Genomic DNA, 24174 nt, shown 5'->3' on the forward strand with positions numbered 1-24174 from the left:
ACGATATTTATATCAGAAATTACACTGACAAGAAGAGAGTGAAGTGAAATATTAAAGTATTGAAAGAAGGAAAGCAACTAACCAAGAAATCTTTGTTCAACCCAATTATCTTTCAAATGTAAAAGAGAAATAAGTCCTTCTCAGATAAAAAAAAATTGAGGGAATTTTTTTGCCAGCAGGCCTGCCTTGCAAGAAACATTAAAGGAAGTTCTTCAGAGAGGGAAAATGATATAGTTCAAAAGTCTGAATTTAAACTGAAAATGGAAAAGCATTAAAAAAGAAAAAGATAATGATAAAATAATATTTTTAATTTTTATTAATCGATTTAACAGTTAAAGGTTATTTAAAATTATAATGGCAACAATGTATTGGGAGATTAAAGCTTGTGGATAACTGAAAGGAATAACAGCAGTATAATAATGAACAAGTGCAGAAGCTTTTTAATTTGATATTGTCCCATTCGTTTATTCTTTCCTTTATATGCCTTGCTCTAAAGATAAATACCATATGATCTCACCTATAAGTGGACCCCAATCAACAAAACAAGTGAGCAAAATAGCACCAGAGACATGGAAATGAAGAACAGACTGACAGTGAGCAGAGCGGGGAAGGGGTAACAGGGGAAAGAAGGGGCAGGGTCCAGTCAAGGAACATGCACAAAGGACCCAGGGACGAGGACAACAGCTGGTGGGGGGCAGGATTAAATGTGGGAGGTGGAGAGTGGGTAGGGCAGGGGAGGGTGATAGGGGAAAATGGGGACCACTGTAACTGAACGATAAAAATGTTTAAAAAATAATGAACAAGTGGAAGGAATTGGGACGACTCTGCTTGTGCTACCTGTGAAATGTCAGTGTGTTATTTGAAAGTGTACTAACAGATGAGTTGTAAATATTATGTTTCAAACTCTAGGACACCCACTAAAAATTTTAAATCAAGAGGAATAATTGATATGTTAGGAGAAAAAATAAAAATTATACAAAATGCTCAATTAAAACCAGAGAAAGAGGAAAGGGAATAGAAGAAGAAAAATAAAGAACAACAAATAGTAGGTAGTTACAGATAGAAGATATCAGTCCAACCACATTAATAATCATTTTAAATATTAATGGTTTAAATACACCAGTTAGAAGGCAGAGACAGAATAATATCAGAATCAGACAAAAACATTATCAAGGAGGGAAAACTACAGACAAATATATCTCATATCATAAATACAGTTCTCAATGAAGAATCACTAAGTCAAATTCAACAACATATGAAAAGAATTATATACTTAAACTAAGTGGGATTTATTCTAGGTATACAAGGCTGGTTTAATAATAAAAAAATCAACTAATGTAATACATCACATCAACAGGCTAATAAAGATCATATCATTATATTAATAGATGCAAAAAAATACATTTGACAAAATTCAACATTCATTCAGGATAAAAACTCTCAGCAAATTAGGAACAAAGGGCAATCTCCTCAACCTGCCAAAGAGCATTTATAAAAAACCTAAAGCTTACATCATACTTAATGGTAATAAACTACACATTCTCCCCTAAAAACAGAAACAAGGCAAAAACAATGTCATAATTCCTAATGTAATAAAATAAATAAATGCAGTAAGATAAAAGGCATACAGTTTGGGAAGGCTGATATAAAACTGTCTCTGTTTGTTGATCACTTTACCATCTATGTAGAAAACTCCCAAATATCAACAGCACAACTTTTATAAGTAATAATTGATAATAGAATGGTTTTAGGATGGTGAATATATAAAAGTCAGTTTTTTCCAGTTTACCAGCAATAAGTAATTAGAAATTAAAATCAAAAACACAATGCAATTTATATTAGCAATAAATAGAATAAAACACTTATTTATAAATATAAAAATATATACAAAACCTATATGAGGAAAACTACAAAACTCTGAGGAAAGAAATCAAAGACCTAAGTGGAGAAATCTTCCATGCATATGGCAATTCTGTGTAATTTCTGCCCCATTTTTCTGTAAACTTAAAAATGCTCTAAAAAGATAGCCTATTAAAATAGTTTAAAACACAATCAAAAGTAACGTTTTAAAACGGTAGGAAAAGACTAAAAACCAATTCCAAAATATGCTGCCTCCTGCTGGTGTAAGTGGTTTTACTTCTATAGATTTCAAATAAAAGAGCACGTTACTTTCATAATAATATTTAAAAAAATCTTAATTGCTAACACTGTGAATCAGTAGACTAACTCAGAAGTTTTCAGTGATATAGCAAACAGCTTTATTTCTTTGTGTTCTATCTTCGAACTTTTTATGATATCAAATGCAATTGATATTAATTAAAAAGAGTTATAGCCTCGTGAAATTTTATTATCAGAGTTTTAACACTATTATCTTTTAAAAAATCTGGCCTACAAAACAAGCTTTAATTAATTATTCTTAAACATGAAAGAATGCTCACTTCACTCATAAGTTTATGAAAGCAAAATAAAACCACAAAGAACCATTTCTCACATACCAAAATGGCAAATTTAAAATGACAATAAACTGGTTTGAGAAGACTATTGGAAAATACATACTCTCAGATAGCAATAGTGGGAATACAAAATAATTCCCCAATTGAGAAGAATTTGGCAAATTCTAGTAATACAACAGATGAATGTTCCCTTTGATTCAGAAATCCCACTTCTAGGAATCTATCCCAAAGGCATATTCTATAAATACAAAATGACATTGGAAAAAGATTATTCACCGCTGCATTATCTGTAATGTTCAAAAACTGGAAACCCCTCAAATGCCAATCAATAACGAGCTGGTGAAATAAATTTTGGAAAATCAAAACAATGGAGTGATATACAGCGTCTTCCCCCTACCCAGTGAAAGAACGTGGATCATCTCTCCATACCCATGAGGAATAATTCTCAGGATTATTGCCGAGTGAAAACAATAAGGTGCAGAACAACAAAAATCACATACTGTGCTCTGTAAGAAAAGGGCAGGGGGAAAAGATACACACGCCAGCAACAACAGTAGCCACAACAAAAACCCTAAAAGATCACCCAAAATTTAATTAAAAAATGGTTACATATGGCACATATTTGAAGAGGGGAGAGTGTGGCAGTGACATGAATAAAGGTACATATTTTGACTGCGTCTTTTCATGTAACTCTGGTTTGGGGCCATGCGAATGTTTTATATATTGAAATTTTAAAAATCCCGTCAAAATAAACAAAAAGGCAAGCCCTAAAATTGAAACCAAAATAAAACAAGCAAATCTAACTGCATAAGAACTCATAACAAACCGCCTCTAAAATTGAAACCGAAATAAAACAAGCAAACCTAAGTGCATAGGAATTGATAACAAACCAGCTCAGAGACAAAAATTATCTTAATTAACAGTACTTAATTGTTCATCTTTAATAGGATATATTCCAAGGTAATAAAGAACTAGTAGGAAATCTTAAGCTCCATTCAATAATTGTTATCTGTAATATTGGTACTGCTCTTTTAAATATGTGTGCATTACAATGGAATACTACGCAGCAGAAAGAAAAAAAGAACTAGTACACTTCGCAACAGCATGGATGAACTAGAGAACATTATGCTAAGCAAAATAAGCCAGGGGGTGAAAGACAAATACCATATGATCGCACCTATAAGCGGAACCTAACCAACAAAATAAAGATGCAAGGAAAATAAGACCAGCAACACTGAAAGAAAATGAAACCAACAGAGACAAGAGGGAAAGAGGGGGGCGGAGGGAAAGGAAGGGAAGGGGCAAGTCAAGGAACATATAGCAAGGACTCATGGACAAAACCAAAGGGGAAGAGCTGAGGGAGGGAAGGAGGGAGGGGGCAAGGGAAAGTGGTGGGGGGAAGGCAGAGACAAATGTATTTGGAAAAACAAATTAATTAATTTGAAAAAATAATAAAATAAAATGCTTTCCTAAAAAGGAAAAAAAAAGTATATATTAGTTTAAAGCCTATACACATATAGTTTAAGATATATATACACACATATTCTTTATATATCATATATAAGAATAAAACAAATTAGTAATTTTAATATTAAAACCAGATTTTCAGTGTAAAAATTATCCAAGAATAAAATCAGTGGAGTGAACCTTTGATATTTTAAAATTGAAATGAAAATATCAGTATAATATTTTTTCCATTGAAAAGGTCTACCAATTGTTAATTTCCCCAGTTATACTTGTCTAAGACAAGGGGCTAACTAAATCTAAGACACAGGTAGGTGGATAGGAAGAATTTAGGGAGGGACTTTTTATTTTTTTTCAATTATAGTTTAGTTTCAATATTATATGTATTGGTTTTCAGGTGTACAACATAGTGGTTAATGATCAAATACTTTACGAAGTGTTCCCCCTATATTTTTAGTACCCACCTGGCACTATACCAGGGGGGACCTCCCAAAAATAGAATTATCTTCTGGAAGGTGGGCCCCTTGTAGTACAGGCTTCCCCCGATAGCTAAGTGTTCTAGAAACCCATCTGTATCAGTGTACTAGCTGGTGGTATTGTGACAGGCTGCATTCAAGCTTCAGTTCATTTTTTTGAAGACTCAACATATCTGTCCATTTCATTATGGGTGATTTATGAGCATACCTGCCCACACTGCACTGAGTGTTCATCAGTTTTTGACCAAAAAATGGCATGTCCCCCATGTGCCATCCTCCCTATTCACCCGATCTCACTCCAAGAGACTTTGTTTCCTCAGATGAAAAAAGTCCTCAAAGGGAAAGGTTTTGCTGATGTGGAAGAGGTGAAACAAAAAAGCAACAGAACCACTAAAAGGCATCAAAATCCGTAGGTTCAAAAACTGTCCTGAGCAGTGGAAAAAAAGTCTTGATTGGTGTGTTGCATCAAATGGAGAGCCCTTTGAAGATGACTAAAGTTTAAACATGTAAGAACACATACACAATTTTTTAGAAATAAATCCCCAGGTTTTGGGGTCCCTTCTTTTACATAGTTCTTGCAATATTATTGACTATATTCCCTAGTCAATACAGATGAGTACATCTGTACTTTAGATACTTGAGATAGAATACAGATGAGTATTCTGTACTTTACATCTTCATGACTATTTTAAAACTACCAATTTGTACTCTTAATCCCTTGAGGTCTTTCAGCCGGCCCCTCAATGCCCCTCCCATCATGGGGGCTTTCGGCTCGCCCAACTGGTGAAGCCTGAGGCTTCATCTTCTCTATAATCCTGCTTTCGGTCAAGCCCTGGCTGTTTTATAAGGTGTTCCGAGAGCTCTGCAGGCCTCCCCTTGGTCTAGAATCAGGGCCTCTCTACCTGGTGGAAGTATTGCTATTTCACCTCTCCTCTTCTGCCAGATGTGCTCAGTTCCAGGGAGCAAAATGTACTTAATCGTCATAATCCCACAAATGCACGGAGGTTCACAGGGCAGTATAATTAATCACACGTAAGGAACAACGGGACAATGCCTACTCCAACCTGCCTCTAAAAAGCTGTGAGAATTCAGGTAAGTCACAGACCCTGTAAATGTCCCTATTCGTTTATTCACCCATAAAATAAACGGGTTAAAATGTGACCTCCAAGTTTCCTTTGTATAAAAGAAGAATGGTATTTGAGTATTCAATATGGTTTACTTTACAGAAGAAAGTCTGTTATTGTATCAATTTAACCAAGATTCGATGTTTCTGGAACCCGTAGAACAAGGCACTACACTTTTTTTCCCCCAAATTACTCACCGGACAGTAAGGGAAAAAACAGCATTTTTTTTACCATAAAAATATGCACCCCTATTTCCTTTTAAGTAACATAAGAGTTGGCTGTCAAAGCACAAAAGCATGTAAAGACGGTCTCTGTGTCAATGAGATTCTTAGAGAATCTTAGTTTTATCCTCACATAAAGTGCAATAAGGAAGTGACTCTTGTCTCACACTTTCAGAAAATCACTATTTTGAAGGTGCAAACTGGAGATGAGAGAAGGATGCCCCGTGCAGATGGCCCCACCTACTTTTTCCAACAATTGAGTTGAGGTTTGATTTTGCTGGAACATTTTGCCTCCTGTTTTTAACGGCTGCAAAGGAGTCGAGTTCTGCACTAGAACAACGCCACCAAAATGACCACCCAGAGAACAAGACTTTCTTTTTAACCTTGACGTCCTAAAAGAAAGAAGAGGTACAATAGCGATGCAAATGTCTAACTTGTACAAAAGTGTAATTTGAAGCCAGCAAAGTCTTCTTCGCAGAGAGGATGGACAGCTTGTCATACCATTACATTCTGCAGCAGAAAACAAGGCCTACCGCCAAGAAAAATTGACCACTCTTTCCTAAATCTTGAAAAGTAATTGATTTCTAAAGGATTGGTTTAGTGTACAAATCAATTAAGTCATTCTCTTCGATCCACTGTTCTTACTGCCAATGATACAATTATCTAGTCAGTGCTCCAGTCTTCCCCAAATCATCCTGATGATGCTCATTAATCTATTTGTGACAGCTATCATTTTGAGTGTGAAAGGGCATTGGGTGTCCTGGTTTTAAAAACAGAAATAGCAAAGATAATGAATTCCCTGCAGAAATGAACAATTCAGTACAGGTTTGCTCAAAGCTCACTATTCTCCCTCATAAGGAAACAAAACCCGCACCCACCTTAAGGCATGCATAATTTACACACCCTCAGGAAGGGGATCTGGCTCCTTAAACTAAAGCAGGGAGCAGATAAACTCTGATGCCAGAACTGGATGCTGGTTGGAACGTTTGAGATTCCTGAGGAAAAAAAAATGGCCTTTATCCTATGTCACTTGAAACCCCAGCATCTCTGGTCCTTGCGAAAGGTTCAGAGGGAGCATGGGTAGGAAGTACTGATGCCTTCAGAGAAGGTGAAGAAGTTTGCTCCTTGTTCAAAAGTAAGAGATTTCATGAAGGATTCATTCGGGATGCCTTGCAAGGCAAGTGGTCCTTGGAGGAAGAAAACCAGCAGAGGAAATGTCAGGTCCCAGCTCCGTAATGGGAGAACCAAACTCAGGTTCAGGTAGGCACCACGGTGGCCGGATGAGGGCAGAGACGACTCCAAGGCCAAGTCAGGTATGCTAGACACAAGACCAGTGGATGCTAGTAATTTGAAGCTCAGTTCCAGGAAGACTGGACATCAGGTTTGGAAAGATGAGGCAGCTGGTAGCAGACGTGGAAGTGGGAAGTGGGGAGAAGGACACCCACTCTGGCCAGAGGAGCCAGAAGTAGAAAGTGAGTATGATCGGTTATGCAGGTATCTGAAAATGTCTTGAGTTATAATCCCAGTGACCCAGGGCTCCTCTCAGGACGCAGCCTGGTTCAGTGTCACATTCAGAGTACATCAACCAGGTAGCAAGCACATCACACTGTGCCTTTCCCAGCTAGCCATTCACCGCCTGTATAGATTTGAAATAAATCACTCAACCCCTCTAAGCCTCCATTTATGCATGCATTAAATGGAGAATAATAATCCACCCCTTATAGATTGTTGTGAGGACAAAATGAAGCAATCGGTGTAATGAAATTCCTGGGATTCCCAGTACAGGTACATCTTAACCATTCTTACACTAATGCTCGCTGTATTGCCTGAGATCTTTTTGTTTCCAGTCCCTAGGAATTTAGGTCTAATTGTGTGCAAATGAAATTTGGGGAGTAAGAGGGGAGCTTAGTGCTCAGGGTCTCAAAGGATTCTGTCCTCATTAGATGGAAAAGAGGAAGAGGGGACGGCCGTAGAAACAGATCTGTAATAACTGCTTCAGTGCACGTAGACTCGGCCACTAGAACAACTGAGCTGATGGCTACCTACAGGGTCAGGAAGGGATCCACGGAACCCTAACTCTCTTTCTTTTTCAATAGCCCTGTGGAGTTATGTGACTTTTCTTAACATGACTTTTTAGGAACACACATATTTATCTTATTGTAGCAGAACTGACTGCATGATGAATTCTAGATAAGATTTATATCTTTACTATTTTATACTTTATATTTATTTTTTTTAATTAAAACCAAACAAACAGAAAACAGCAGAGAAATGAACTAGACCTTCAACTGGCTCTGATTTAAAAGGAAGAAATGTCCCTTTGTCAGAAGCAGCCAAGGTCTGGGCCCAGGACCCCACTCCTACTTCAGCTAAAGCAGTTTTGCAGATAGCCGACATTATCCATTGTCTGACGTGCAAATCCCAGCTCTATTAGAGTTCTACATTTTGCTGAGAACGTTGGAGCATATGAGCAATGAGGCGAGGTTCCCTCAAGGCCCCGTATCTAAAGTCCTTGCTTTGATCAGCCTGCGAGGCCCTGGCGCCCAGCCAGAGGCAGTGAAGGGCTAGGGATGCTGGTGGGGGCGCGGGTCGTGCTGCGACGGAGTAAGGAAGAGTGAGTGACACGGATTTGGGACCCCGAAATCCCTCGGACAAAAACTTTAATCATCTTGGATTTCAGTCTTCTCGTATTAAGTGAGAAAACAAATATTTCCCTCAGAATAGGTACCCTCAAGACAATTGTTAATAAAAAGAAGAATCATTAAGAATTGAAAGAATGGTCATAAATACATTGATATGTGGTGGGTTGCTCATAGGTTTTCAATAAATGGAGTAGTGTGTGTTTGCGTGAGCATGCGGGTGCGATGTGGGTACTTTACCCACAAGTAAGTAGGGAGCCTACGGGCACTGCGGGTCTCCTGCAGGCACTGTGCTTGCTGCTGGAATCAGGGAGCCTTAGCTATCAAGAAAATAAGGACATAAGTGAGGCTTCCATTCAGAGGCAATTTATCCACTTTTGGACACACTCTAAAAGTCTTCATATCATCACCTCGCTCCCACCTAAGTGCAAAGAGAAGCCCAGTCAACAGTATCATAAGAATTTTCCCCACAGCCAGCTTACAAGACCCCACCCAGGCTGTACAAGGGAACTTCTAACCAACAATTAATGTACCTAGTACAGTATGGGGCCAGATAAAGATGAGTGATGAAGGGGAAGAGCGCCATAAACAGTTGTCATAATCATTGAACCTTCAGTGCTAACATTCCGTTTTATTCAAAGTGGTTCCCCATGTTAGGTGCGCAATATATTTTACACGTCAGCAGTCAAACTGAGATTAGTAGTGTGTATGTTTTGAGAGACCAATCATCTCAAGCACTTTACCCACCAACAGAGCAGCCTGAAAGTACCTTCCCTTTGAAAAATGATGTCTCATTTGTTTCTTACTTGAGCAAGAAGAGGGCAGCACCGTGAGAGCTGCCACCATGCTCCTTCTTTCAAAGGAGACTCTGCCGGGTCGCTGTCTATGGCAGAAAACGCTAATATTTGCTTTATGCCCATTAATTGTACTCAGAGAGTCGGGGAGAGAAATGAAAGTGGGAAGCCATAGAGTAATTGCTTTTATTTCAACTCATTGCAGAGAGGAAATGCACGACAGATAATATAATTTGTATGCATCAAAAAGGGCTAATTCACTCCTAATAAAGTAAGGGTCCGGAGGAAATACAGCAAAAGGAAGCCCTCCACTGTCTGCAAATCTGGAGTCCCAATTACCAGAGACTTCCAGCCAAAAGGTTGTGAATTCTCCTTTAAAATGGGAATGCATCTTTCTTTAAGATAACTGAAATACCATGTCTTTGCAGGATGAAACAGGACCACAGTGACCTCCTCCCTTTTATTCCCATAAATCAGCATTTTCTGGCTGCTCTACAGCAGGCGGTCGGAGGACTGAATTCAGAGAGGAAGGCTGTGTTTAAGCTGGCCCAGCATGCATTTATTTCACTGTGATTTAGAGACTAACACAAGGGGAGCTCCTTTTCCTTGATTCGAGTTAAAAACAGAAACGAAGGAAGAAAGGAATCCGGAAATCTCAAGGCCCATCCGTGTAACTCAGGGTGTACACAGTGAAGCCATAGCCACATTACAACCTCGGTGGCTGAACAAGAAATTGCCTGCCTTCCCTTCCCAGGTGCTATGCTCACCCAAGCACATTCCAAGGAAAGAGGTAAAAATAATAAGATGGCCACATTTTTAAGGGTTTCATCTGTTTGGTGATTCTTTTTTATAAGATCCAGCATAGCCCAGGGAGTGACCTGAGAACTCATAGATCCTGTATCTGTGTGTTGTAGAAAGTTCTTAAAACTCCAGCCTATTGTTAGCTTTGTTTAACAACTACCGCGAGAAAGCTGTAATTAGCTAGTGTTCCATTACTCCTTGAAACTTTGAAATTCATCAGAAACATATACCCCTTTAGTTCATTGTTTTGGTTTGTTCTCACCTAAGGTATCTGAAGGTGATTTGAGCAGAATCAGCCAGATATTTTTTTGTCAAGAGGAACAGAGTAGAGAAGGGATATCAGAGAGAATGATTCTGAAAGCAGGTGACTATCGACTGAAATGGACATATAAAATAATATTAGAAATAGTTTTCTGGTGCTGCTTATGTTTTTGGACTTAACACACGGTGCTGGTAATGAGCATCCAACACTAACCACAACAATATCAAAAGAGAGCTAGGAAACAATAGCATAAACATCCAGTGCATTCTTGTCACTTAAAGCTCCAAAGCTCAAGGCCACATATTTCTCAGTACTCAAAAAGAACAGCGTAATGCATTAAATTTAGACTGCTATTGAAGATGGTATGAGAATGCTCAGAGAGTTTTTATTTTATTTTTAATTAATTAATTTATTTATACTAAATTGCCACTAAAAATGATTTATGTCTTTTCTACTATAAAGGTGGAAGAACATCAAGGTTGGAATGTGGTCCTGTCCTGGCTTTGCATTTAGTGAGCTCTGTGACTATCAGAGAGATGACAGCACAGGAGATGGATTAGAGCATTGGTAAAGTCCCTTCTAGTTCTAATTTTTTTCAAACTGTTTACAGTGTTGTCACCATAGTTGTTGGTGCTTCAGCGGTGATTACTCAGTGTTGTATATGCCAAGACCTATGAATGGAACAAAGGAAACTATTAAGCTTTACTGCAAGTCTGCTATTTTCTGATACATTATGTCATTTAATCCTAACAACAAGGCTATAGGATGTTTCTGCCTGTAGAAATGGTGACTTCGAAAAATAAGAGACTTTCCAAGCTCAACCAGTTAGTTTAACGCCAAAGTCAGTATTTCAGTTTATGCTTAAATTGCTCCAAAGTCAACATACTTGCCTCAATACATTAACTTTGTCTTGGAAATATAAAAAATTAGGAAGTATTTTCCACATGTCACTTTAGGACAAAGGAGAAAGTCAACCACAGCATTTCTCTTAAACTCCAAGTTCCTTGATGGCAGTATTTTATTTCAGTCTTTACAGCAACAGGGCCAATGATGGCATCTCATGCATTCAATGTTTTCAATAAATGCTAGCTAAATAAGTGAATTCATTAGCTTGTAAGTGATAAGTGAATGACTGAAAATTTTATCTAAATGTGAGTGAATTCTTCAGATATATTTGTCTGAAGAATACAATTTAAAGCTTTGTTACTATTAGTGATTTTTTTCTAAATTTATATCTCATTCCAAGAAATAACTTTATAACATTTAAAAGAGGAAAATTCCAAGAGACATACATTCAAATATCCAAAAGCATAATTTTAATGTTATAGCACACATGAATGTCCAAATTTAACAAACCACAAGTCACAGCTGTAATTAAAAGAAAATATAATAAATACAATCTTGGTAGGTTCAAAAAACTTATAACTACCTTGCATATATAATTTGCTAGCCTCCAAGAACTGTTGTCTTTTTAGGAAATCTTCAGTGACTAAACATTTAATCCAAATTAATATCTCTACATGAATTACTGAGACTAAGAAATCTGAATCAATATTTTGCTATAAGCATTAAAATGTTCAATTTTTCTACATTAAAGTCTCATCTTTTCTATTTTGAATGAGACATTTTTTTATTTTGAGTTGATTTAGAAGAGTGTGCCAATCCCAGTTTTATAATCTGAAGGTTATCAATATTTGTATAAAAGAGTTATAACAGCACATAAACAAAATTTTAATGTACTTTTGTGAAAAATATTTCCAAATATCAGTTTTAAGCCATCTTAATATTAAGTTTACAAACAACCCTTAAAAAAAAAGAGGTGTTTCCATTAAACAAATTTAGCAACATAGCAGAGTTCTCCCTATTTTAAATCCATTTTACAAAATCCACTGTTCATTTGCTACTGTAGTTCCCTGACTCAAAATTCTGATTATCCTCAAGGCACATTGCTCCTATCCAAGTGAAAACTATAGTATAGCTTTGCCCCAGATTTCTGATGGATACTAACAAACTAAAAGGACATCTGGCAAAATATTACATATTGAACACATATTTATCACACATACACACAGGCAAGGAGATATGTTTAAAGGTATAACCATACAAGGACAAATGAAATAGAAGAGGTGGCATAGGCACAAATTTTTGCATGTTGGCAAACAGCACAAATGATAATAAATCAGCAGACCCAGATAAGTTGAAACTCAAGCAAGCAGTCAAGAAGAGCCAAGAAACAACCTCATTTGCAAGGCACACAGAATATTGATCTAACAAAACTGTGATACAGCCGAGTTGGAAGGAAGGGGAATGTGTGTTTGGTTGTGCTGAATCTTCTCACATAGTAGGTGGTCAGCACCTCATATGTAAAATTGAAAAAGTGAAGAGGAGAGATAAAAGCATATTATTTTTTCCTTTTTATTGAATTTATTGGGTTGACCTGGGTTAACAAAATGATACAGGTTTCAGATGCACAATTTGACAACATATCACTTGTACACTGCATTGTGTGTTCACCGCCCAAGTCAGGTCTCCATCCATCACCATTTATCACCCTCCACACCCTCCTCCAGCCCCTTCGACCACCCTCCCCCCACAATCACTCACTGTTGTTCTTATCAGCCTGCTCTCTCTCTAAAGAACAAATAAGCAAAATAGTGACAGACTCATAGATAGAAAAGCATATCATTTTAAGTACGGAAATAATAGTAAAGCTAATGGGCTTTATATAGTTGAAGAAATTGGTTACCTCTGAGAAGCAGGCAAGTTGGAGAACAATGCTGATTTTTAGACTCAGACATATAGAATGTGTATAAGTATATGCACTTGTGACTCTGATAAAAACAAAAACTGAAGTCAACACAGGAAACAAGTAATGATAATTCTTCTGTTGTAATGACAAGTTATTCTAAAGCCCACAAACACATGTAGTTCTCTAAAGAGCTTTATTTTTTCATATCACGTTTATCAAAACATTGTAATAGAGTGAACACTTTCATGAGAGAATAGCTAAATATTTCCTTTCCTACTAATTCTACGTGACCTTGGAGTAGTGACTTAATCATTTAGGAATCATTCTCCATCTATCTAATAACTTTATAGTTATTAACTGATATCTTAAGACTCCTAGAACTAATTTTATTATGTAATAACATTGATTGTATGTATCTAATCCTTTAATTTTGTTAAAGACTAGTTTTCCTTTAAATTAAAATTAACTAAGTCTTCTCCTTCCCCCTTTTTCTCTCCTGTCCCTTTGCCCTAGACTTCTCTAGTCACATTTTTATGCCCAGTTGTTGTCCCTACCAACTGAGACAAGGTGGGATGGAAGCAGACCAGTATTGATATTAAACTGGGAAATGATATCGATACACTGTGTATCAAAAAAACTCACCAAGAAATACTGTTATAAGGAATATGGTACAGTAGTAAGAATTTGGACGCTAAAGGTCAAGTGCACTGGTTCAAATCTCAGCTCCACCACTGACGAGCTCTTTGATTTTGGACAAGTTATTTAACTTATGTCTTGTTCCTATTTATACATCTTTAAATTGCTGTGAACATGAAATGGTTTTATGTATTCAAGTTCTTAGAATAATGTTTGGAGTGCAGCTGACACACACTGATGTTAACTTTATTTTTACTGACCTCAGTGAATGAGCGTTGTTTGGGAACTAAGGAGAAGAGCTGGTGTTATGAGAAAGTACAAACTCCACCAATACATTAACATAGTATCTTCTCTTAACTAACAGAGCTCTTTATTGCAGAAGAGGTGTACTGCTGTACAAAGCATATGATTTTTATCCTTATGGTATTAAGATTCCGGTTCCTTATGAATGAAGATATTTGGCTTTTGGTTAATTCATATTCTAAGGCCTCTACAGCTCATACACCTCCACTGGATGTTGAGTAAACCTGAATTTACACTGATAACCTAATGACCCATTAGACCATGATTTTAGAATATTTGATATTGCTTTTTCTTCTTGCTGCTTGTTAATTTTCAGGATTTAATTGCACAGCTTAAAAGTAATGTGGATCTTGGAAAGAAAATATTTACAAAGGGCATGTAAGAGAATGAAGAGAAAAATTGATCATGTACAAAACCATCAGGCCAGATGGCATAACTGAGAGGGCATTAATGGAAGTGGTCAGCGCGTCGGCAGTATCGCTTATGAATTCCTGGCTGAAAATTGTAATGGCCTCCTAAAAGGTCTATTACTTCCAATCACTCTTATACACACCTGCCCGCAGAGTTCTTTCAGGTACAATTATAATCATGAAAGCTCCCCGTCCAAACAGCTTCAATGTCTCCCCACCTGCTATAGAAAATGACTTTAACCTGCTTGATCCAAAACAAGGCGTAGTCTGATCCACACTTTCTATTTAGCACAGAACGTAGCTTTGTGAGATAGAACCAAAATAGAATATTTGAATTTTCTTTAAAATGCATTTAACTGGTCACCCCTAATGCCAGAATTTAGGCTTTGTTTCATAATTTCCCTACACTACTTCACCTCTGGTTTTCCCAATTCTACTAACACTTTATTTACTAAATCAAAGAGCACTTCTTTATGGAGCCTGGATTGTTTTCCCCAAGCACATGCAGTTTTTCTTTTCAGTACTCTCAGTGTTTTGTGTCTATATTTTAATGCTTCTTATATTGTCACACTTTATCTGTATTTATCATCTTCTAGATGGTAGCTTCATGGAAGACAGACTCTTGTAAGAATTTTTAAAAATCCTTCATAGAATCTAGTGCTTTGAACATAAACAATACGTGTATTTGTTGAATTATCAATAAATTGAGTTATACTGACCAATAACACACTTAAGTGTTGCCCTTGTGCAAGTAGAGATTAATTTTCAAATTTGTAAACCTGTTTCCCACTTTCTGGTATATACATAAATGATTTTCTAATACCAAATGTTTAAAAGCTTAACAATGATTAAGTCAATCTAAGAAGACACCTAGTCAACAATTCATTAATCCCCCCCCCAAATAGTTATATTTTTATGTTTAATTTACTGAAATAACACAAGTGACTGGGTTATCAAATTCAAACCAGGTGAATAAGAGATCTTACCTAGTGGTTGTTTTATTTTGCTGCTGTGACAGATGACCGCAAGTTAGTGACAAAAGAAAAGAACTCATTTTTTCAGTCTTACGATTCTGAAATATGAAGTCTGCAATAGGTGTCTCTGGGCTGAAATCAAGATGGCCTCAAGGTCACATTTTGGGGGGGTTCTAAGAGAGAACCCACATTCTTACCTTTTCTAGCTTCTAGAGACTCCTGTAATTCCTTGGCTCTTGGGCTCTTGCTCCATCTTCAAAACCAGCAAAGCTGAGCCGAGTCGTTTTCATGCTGCCCTTTCTATAGTTCCCACTCATCTGCCTGCCTCTTCTGCTTATAAAGACCCTCGTGATTACGTGGACCTACCTCGAAAGACCTAGGATAATCTCCCCCCATATCAGCGTCAGCTGATTTGCAATCTTAATTATATCTGCAGTTTTGTTCCTCTTTGCCACCTAACATACACACATGTGCTGGGGTTTAGGATGAGGGTGTCTCTCGTGGGCCAATAGTCTGCCTACCACAGGTGGCATCAAGCTTTAATAATGACGAATACAAGCAATTAAGAGGCATGTTTGATTATACACTGGGCATGGATGACAACAATTTGAGAAATTTGCATAGGAAAAAATCAAGTTGAAAACAGCAAAGCTAAAACTAAACCCTTTGGGAACTATGATCCACAAAAAGAACTTATTATTGAAGATCCCTACTCTGGGAAGGACTCTGGCTTTGAGACCGCCTGCCAGCAGCATGCGAGGTGCTGCGGAGCCTTCCCGGAGGGCAGCTGGCTGCGGCCATACTTTCTGCAGCCGGACCAGTGCTCAGTCCAGGATCAAAGTGTAATAACGTTCCACAGCTCTAGGCCAGTGCTGTGTCTTCCGCTGACCTACTGTTTCTTATCTTTAAGAAATTATTGTAGATGGAAATCAGTTGTTGTGCTTGGCAAAAGAATAAATAAAATCTTTGATTAGGACAGTTTATGGGGCACATGAAATTGTTCTTGTCAGACTAACAGAACATCCCACTTTGCTTCAATCACAGACAAAACTGTAGAACAACCACAGAGAACATAATGAAGTAAGACATCACTCAAAGGCCCAGGTTAACATGTGAGACTTGAAAGGAATCTGTTCTACCTCTTCCCTAAGTTTGTGTGGACGACTTGAGGACAGACACCCCTCTGTCGCCCGCATTACCTCTTCCTGCCAGTGCCTTTCACTGAGTAACAAGAGCTCCGTCCATAGGAGCTGACGGCCTGGAAGAGAAGTGTTCATTGACACACGCTTGTGTGCCCTTGTGCATCTAAAAGGTAGGAAACAGAAAGATTTACGGAATTAATCTTTGGCGCTTTTACTACTTCCTAGTTTTTGTCTGCCTAGTTTATTTCATAAGGAAACTCATTTGTTCTTATTTGAGCCACTTTGCCTTTGGAAATTTAATTATAACCAAAAAGAAGAACACGTGTATGCTGGTGTATCTTATGGTCGGCTTGAGGAACATTTCTGCTTTTATATGCATATGCAAACCAAATGTCAAATATAATCAGCTTAGGTGGAAAATTTAATTTAAAAAGGCGGAATCCCCCGACTGGTGTGGCTCATTTGGGTGGGCCTCAGCCTGCAAAGCAAGAGGTCGCCGGTTAGACTGCGGGCAGGGCACATGCCTGTGTTGCAGGTTTGGTCCCTGGTTGGGTGCCGACAAGAAGCAACCTGTCAGTGCTCCTCCTATGTCCATGTTTCGCGCCCTCCCTTCCCCTCTCTCTAAAAATAAATGAATAAAATCTTTAGAAAGTTAGAAAAAGTTATTTTATGTAGGAATGCTTAAAAATTGATATAATAATGCCCAGGACGGGTAGCTCAGTTGGTTGGAGTGTCGTCTGTGCACCAAAAGGTTGCCAGTTTGATTCCCAGTCAGAGCACATCCCTAGGCTGTGGGTTCAATCCCCCATCAGAGTATTCCAGAGGCAACCATTTGATGTCTCTCTCCCAATCACTACTCTCTCTCTCCCTTCCCTTCCTCCCTCTCTCAAACCAATAAACATATTGTGGGGTGAGGATTTTTTTAAATTGATATGGTCATAAGTATTCTTTCATCAGGACGCAGTTTATAGGCAAATATAGGTAATTTCTGTGTGCTTTGAGATAACTAATCTAACATCCATATGGCTTTAAAAGTCCAAAAAGATTGTTTTATAAATAAACTGGAAAAATTCTAAAAAATACAACTCAGATGTTAAAAAAAGAAGAGGCTCAGGTAAGGCAGAAGGAGGTGCGGTTCCCCAAGTCCTTTCCTTTCTAAATAGGCCTTTTCTGGCTCATGCAGCGTGACAGACGTTGTCTCTAAGTAACATACACAAGTTATTTTCTCAGCAAACAAGGAGCGTTTATGTCTTCGATCATCTCCATTTTGTACTCAGATTACTTAATGGCTTATGTGATATTCTCCAAGTAACTTGGCTTCCTAAATGCAGATATGCTGTTTGTTTATTATAAGTGATTTCAAATCAGGATATCCTGTCAACTATGCTCTACTGATAAGTACTCTTTTCTTAGCCAATATCATTAGTCTATTTACCATTAAGCTTATCATTAGCAGCATGTTTACACATAAAATAGACCAAATGTGTGCCTTCTTTCTTTGGGAACATCCCTTGGTAACGGCGGCGGCAGGGAAATGAATGGATCACGAGCCAGCTGTTTGAACTGCTCCTTTCCCCACAGCCACCGTGCCAGGTGCTAAGGCCAAAAAGAATAAAATCGAACAAAAACTGAAGCTCTGATTTTGAGGAACTCAGAGTTTTAGTGGAATTAAATGCAGAACTAAATAGTCAGGATAAGTGTGCTATGCTATCCTAGGACTCAGTGGTGAAAAAATGGGGAGCCACTAAAAACTAGTTAGATAGGATGTAGTGAGATAGGATGAAGAGGATGGAGAAGGGAAAATACACTCAGAAGTTCACTACCAAAATACAGAAGAGTGCTGATGAGTGTCATAGAGAAAGCAGAGAGCACAGAAATGAGGAAATGGTGAAAATATTCAAAATCACTGAGAAAACATAATCTATTATACTTGGTAAAGTTTGAATATGCAAGAGATTCTGCACTGGAGAAGAAAGAGAAAAACATGTGGAAAGGAAAAAACAAAAAAGAAAAGAGACCATGTTATCTGGAGTGGAAGATGCTACCAGTGTATAATGGCCAGAAAGGAATGAAGACACAGAAAAAGAACACCAAACGTACTTGGGAGAACTCAGAAAGAGTCTAACCTGTGAAGATAATTATCTAACTTTAGTTTCAAAGCAGTTCCAAGAGCTAACCACTACCAAAAGAAAAAAAAAGTAAACAAGTGCAAAATCACAGGGAGACTAATACTTTTTAAAAATCACATTTTATTTACTCCAACAAATAAATATTTATATTGATCATATATTTTATTAACTTCTCAAATTCAAGCAACTTCATATTCAGGATTGAATATTTTATGATCATGGATGACATTCTAAAGATGCATCAGCTTGTGAAAAAGATTCTAATAGAAAATTTAAAATTTGTTTACAAAATGCCTCGAATTTTTATTGCATAGTTGTAAGCCCTTGATTAATGTTAGCTATTTTTATTTATCTCTAATTATAAATTATTAACAGTGTTGGGACACTATTATTACTTGGAAAGATAATTACTCACTTAGATGGAAAATTTTATGTTAAAAAAGCAGTCTTGTGGCCAGGCCCCTGACAGATTAACTGCTACAGCAACTGTCTTTTCCCCATTAATAAGTAGAAAATGGGACAAAATATATGAAAAGAAAATTGCTTTCCAGAAAGTAATCCCTGAGAGACAGGAAACAAAGGGAGCCCTCTGATTGCTCCAGTTCACTGCCTAGAGGCCATTACAGGCTTCAGTAAACAGAGGGCAATCCAAACAGAGGTTGGCAGACTCACTGAATTCATAAGAACAAGACTGGAGGTTGGGGAGACGGAGATGGCTAGAATTTGTGTGGTAGAGTTTAGATGTAGAGGTAGAGTTTTCCAGAAATTTATACAGAGCTCTCCTTGAGTTTTTGGCTGACGTCTTAACAATACATAAGAAGATGAAACTACCCAAGGCCAAAAAAGAATGACCAGAAAACGACGTCGTCATATCAAACAATCCTCATTCCTAATGTGTTCTCCACTAAACTATCTCCACTAGTCAAAGTGGAGCTATTTTGTAACACATAGGGTATGTGATAGGGGCCTCAGAAGAGTCATGCCTCACAAGTGAGGCTAAATTAGTCCCAGACTAAATGCTTTTCTGAATGCTATAAGAAAGTTTGACAAGGTAAGACTGATTGACACATGACTTAAGTGCAAGAAAAAATTCAATACTCTTATAAGGAATACAACAAAATCTGGCATCCGACCATGCAAACTGCATAATGTTCCGCATCAAAAATGATCACGTATGCAAAAAAAAAAAAAAAGAAGAAAATTTGTTACCCATAACCAGGAGGAAGAATAAACAAAACAGATTCATAGATGACAGAATAAAAATGCACAAATGGAAAGTGAAACTCTGAACTCCAAGTCATGGCTGAAAGACAAACTCATAGACCCTGTACCATTGGAAGCCATCTTCCAGCCACATGGATCCAACAATGAAACTTGAAAATGTCAGCATCTACAGAGGACCTCTGACCACCCAGGGACTTACCATGAAATGCTCCTGACTAGCCAGACCTCTAGGAGGGCATATTTAAAATGAAAATTTAAAAAAAAATTGATCAGAGACATAGTATATCCATCTAACAACAGTACAGCAAAATACACAAAACTCATACTGGCATAATTTAGGGACAAATGGACAATTTAAAAATAATAGTTGGAGACTGACAAAAGATTGTCCATTTTATCTAAGCTATCAAATTTGTCAGTATATAGCTCCTCTCGACAAATAATGTATGCATCCTTTTCTTTTTTACAACATAAAATAGTAAAAGTTTAAAAGAAAGGTGAGATCAGTGTTCATTAATTTTTCTCTCCTAGAAAGCAGTGGAATACATTAAAAAATAGAATTCTCAAATTCAATGTGAACTCTATTTTCCTTTGTGAATGTTTTAATGTATTCTTTTTTTATTTGTCCTTTATGAAAAGTATATTGAAAACCCTTTATAAGCAAATTAGTTTCTTGAAGCATTATTCATTTTTCAACTTACTTCATTTTTGTAAGTGCCCTACCATCTCCATGTGTGTATGTGCACACACAGAAAGACACACACTGCATTCACACACTAATTGTATAAATGTGTAATTAAACATCTATATTTATCTTCAGGAGGAAAATTCATAGTCAATCTTTGTTTGTGAAGCTTTAATAATCACCTGGAATCTAAAATCATTTCAAAACAGAGTTGTTCAATTTTCAAGAGAAATCTCAACTTAATAACCAATAAGATAAAACATGTTTCTGTTTTAATTAACAATCTAATGAATAACCTATGATCTTTTCTGAAGTGAAAAATGTATTGTTCTACCTAGTCAATAAATGTAAGAAACAATCTTTTTCTTTTGTAGGTAATTAATAGCTCTTAAGATGTGGCAGCCCCATATTTTCAATGTTTGGGATTAAGGACAACTTCTAATTGGTATGTGACTATTCTAAGTGGATGGGATCTAAGTAAATCATTGGGTGGGTGAAATAGATGTTGCGTATGATTTAAACTGTATTTTCTTAATTTATAAATGTATTTCAATTGTAAATTTTTCATTATATTTTAAATATAGCTCCTTCCTCAATAAAAAAGCATTTATCATTGCTTTCCTTGGAAGACTGAAGTCACCTTTTAAATGTGTTACCTAGACAAAACAAAACTGGTAGGCCATTTTTGTTTTGTTGTAGGCCAAATCTAAGTAAAAATTAATTTATAAGATTAGCACCCTCAAAAAATACAAGGGGGATCTAAAAACCCAGAATTATCTTCTAGAGGGTGGGCCCTTTTTGGTAGAGTCTTCCCCGACTAGGTGAGTGTTCTAGGAACCCACCTGTATCAGTGTACTAGCTGGTGGTATTGTGAGAGGCTGTGCTCAGATTCAGTGAATTTTTTTTAAAGACTCACTGCATTTGCCTATTTCATGATCCATGATTTATAAGTGCACCTGCCCACATCGCTCTGTGTGTTCAGCAGTTTTTGACCATAAACAGCATGACTTTCATGCTCCAACCTCCCTTTTCAGCTGATCTTGCCCCTAGTGACTTTTTTTATTTGTTTCCCTGCATGAAAAAAAGTCCTCAAAGAGAAACATTTTGTGGATGTGGAAGAGGCGAAACAAAAACAGCAGAAGCACTAAAAAGCATCAAAATTGCTGAGGTCAAAAACTGTTCTGAGCTGTGGAAAAAATGTCTCCGCAGGTGTATTGCATCAAATGGAGAATACTTCAAAGGTGACTAAAGTTTAAACATGTAAAAATGAATATACAATTTTTTATAAATAAATTCTAGATTTTTTAGGGGGTCCCTCTGAATACAGCATGTAAGACAAGCTATAGAACAAAGGCAAGAGAGAGTAATTAACTCGTAACCGAAATTTTGGCATATTGTTCTCTTCCTCAATTATCCTTTTCAATCTATTACTCAATAATGACTTTTGTCAATGTTTATTCCATGCTCCTTTCACTCCCTTCCCTTCTCCAACTTAAAAAGTCCACAGCATTTTGAACTATTGGCCAACTCTTCTTTCTCTGCTTCTTACCACTTTTTTCCTTTCTCCATTCCCAATCGTTCCTAATCCTTTTGTTGCTGAAAAGCAGGCATTGCTCAGTTTTGTCCACAGCTTTCTCTCCCTCTTTCAATCTTCTATCTTGTATAGACTGACCATTTCAACGCTGTGACTATCATATAATGTGAATGACTACAAAATGTCTAGTTCCCCAAATAACTGCACTTTAAAATTGTATTATGGTATTTCCAGCCACCTGTAGGACTTTAATATCTACCCCCAAATACCACAGGCACCTCATATTTTCCATGCACAAAAGTAAATTCCTAATTTCTCCCTCTTAGACCAGACTCTTGTCCTGAATTTTTTTTCTCAATTTTACCATGACTTTTCCTGATATCCACACTCATATGAGCACATCCTTTTCTTCCCTTGAAGGCTTCCTCACAACCTGTCACCAAGTACTACAAAAATTGTCCCTGTTTATGCTCTCTATTCCTTGGACTACTTTCGTCTTTTAAGTTCTTACCTAGATGTTATATTAACTTTCTGGTTTATTTTTCCATATTTAGCTATCTCTACTTTAATATTAAAGAAAAAGCACATGGTCACAAGATTAAATCTTTACTTGTGATAACTTATCAAAAAATTCTAAATGGCTTCCCCTTTTAAAGAAAAAAGTGCTAACTCTCTTATGGGGCATTTTGGGATATTCAGATGGGTTCCAATCTGTTTTTTAGCCTTGTTCACTCTACTCACCCACCTTTATTAAACTAACATGGATTTGTCAAAATCTTTGTACTTATGTTTTATTTTCAAAGCCTCCATACCATTAAACATGTAGATTTTCCATCCAGAAAAGCTTTCTCATTTCCTTGAGTTGAAATCCTGCCCAGACCTGAAGACTCAATGTTAATGGGCCTTCCTCACAAGACTTTCTTAATTCCCTAATCAAAAATGCTCTCTCTCAATTCAAACAACACATTTTTCATAGACAGTTACATGGCTGCCTAGTACCCTAGAGCATTTATGGGCCTTATCTTCACTAATAACTTGCACGCTTTTGAAGGATGCTGAGTATTATTTTTGTATTTTGGTTACAGTATAGATGGTCAATAAGTGAACTGTTTAAATTAAGCATGAGGAAAAGGAGAGGTCAGAAAGACCTATGAAAATATGTGATCAATACAAGGACAAAAGAGTTATTGTTATAACAGCAATAGATCATATTATCTGTCTAATATATTACCAGCACTGCTCTATACCTTGGTAACACATTTTAACATAATTTGAAATGTCAGAGCATGGTAGGCTAGATGGTAGCTTATCTTTCTTGTGGGTCTGATATTTTATTAGTCTATGAAATGCCAGCAATGTTATTTGGTAAATAAAAGGAAAAATATACATGACATTAGGTTCTCCCTTCCTCTCAAATTTGTCTGCAGATAATTTCTGCTAAGTGCATTTTTTTTTGACAATTCCCAAGGTCAGAAAGTGAATTTGGGAGCAAGTCCTAAATGAGCCAACCGGAATAATTTACCCACTCTATGATAAGAATTCCCAGACTGCTCCTTACTCCAGTTTTACTCATAGAAATGAGGATAGAAAAAAAAGTTCAGGAGCCAGACTGAGCCCATAGAATGGGAGATTGATGGTGCCTCATGGGAAGCAATAGAACAAGTGAGTTAAATTTAGATGCTCTGAAGTTGGACGGCCAGGGCTGGAATTATAATCCAATTATTACTAAGCTTTATGACCATGGTCAAGCTCTTTAGTCTTTTCAAGCCTCAATTTTATAAAATGGGGTAAAAATGTAATCATGGAGGTGATGAGAAAATTAAGTGTGTTAACATTTGTTAAGGGTTTAGCACACTATCTGGCCAATAGTAAGAGTTAAAAATATTTACCTAATATTTTCCTATTTGTTCTTTGTTGTTATAATGTAATTGTCTAGGTTTGCATTTTATAATTGTCACAATAATCCATATTGTGCATTTCCAAAAATATGTAAAAAATAGAGAAAGATCTCTGAAATTTTAAATGATCTTGAGAAAATCATGTGAACATTTTGGAACGTACTATATATTTTCCCCTATTTTGTCTGAACCTTTAAAAATAATCTAATTATCTTCAATAACAAAGCTTAACTAGCCCTGCAACCCAAATGTTCAG

The sequence above is a fragment of the Pteronotus mesoamericanus genome, unplaced genomic scaffold, assembly GCF_021234165.1.
Source record: "Pteronotus mesoamericanus isolate MK-2021 breed Mesoamerican mustached bat unplaced genomic scaffold, CSHL_Meso_final contig_94, whole genome shotgun sequence".
Lineage (NCBI taxonomy): Eukaryota > Metazoa > Chordata > Mammalia > Chiroptera > Mormoopidae > Pteronotus > Pteronotus mesoamericanus.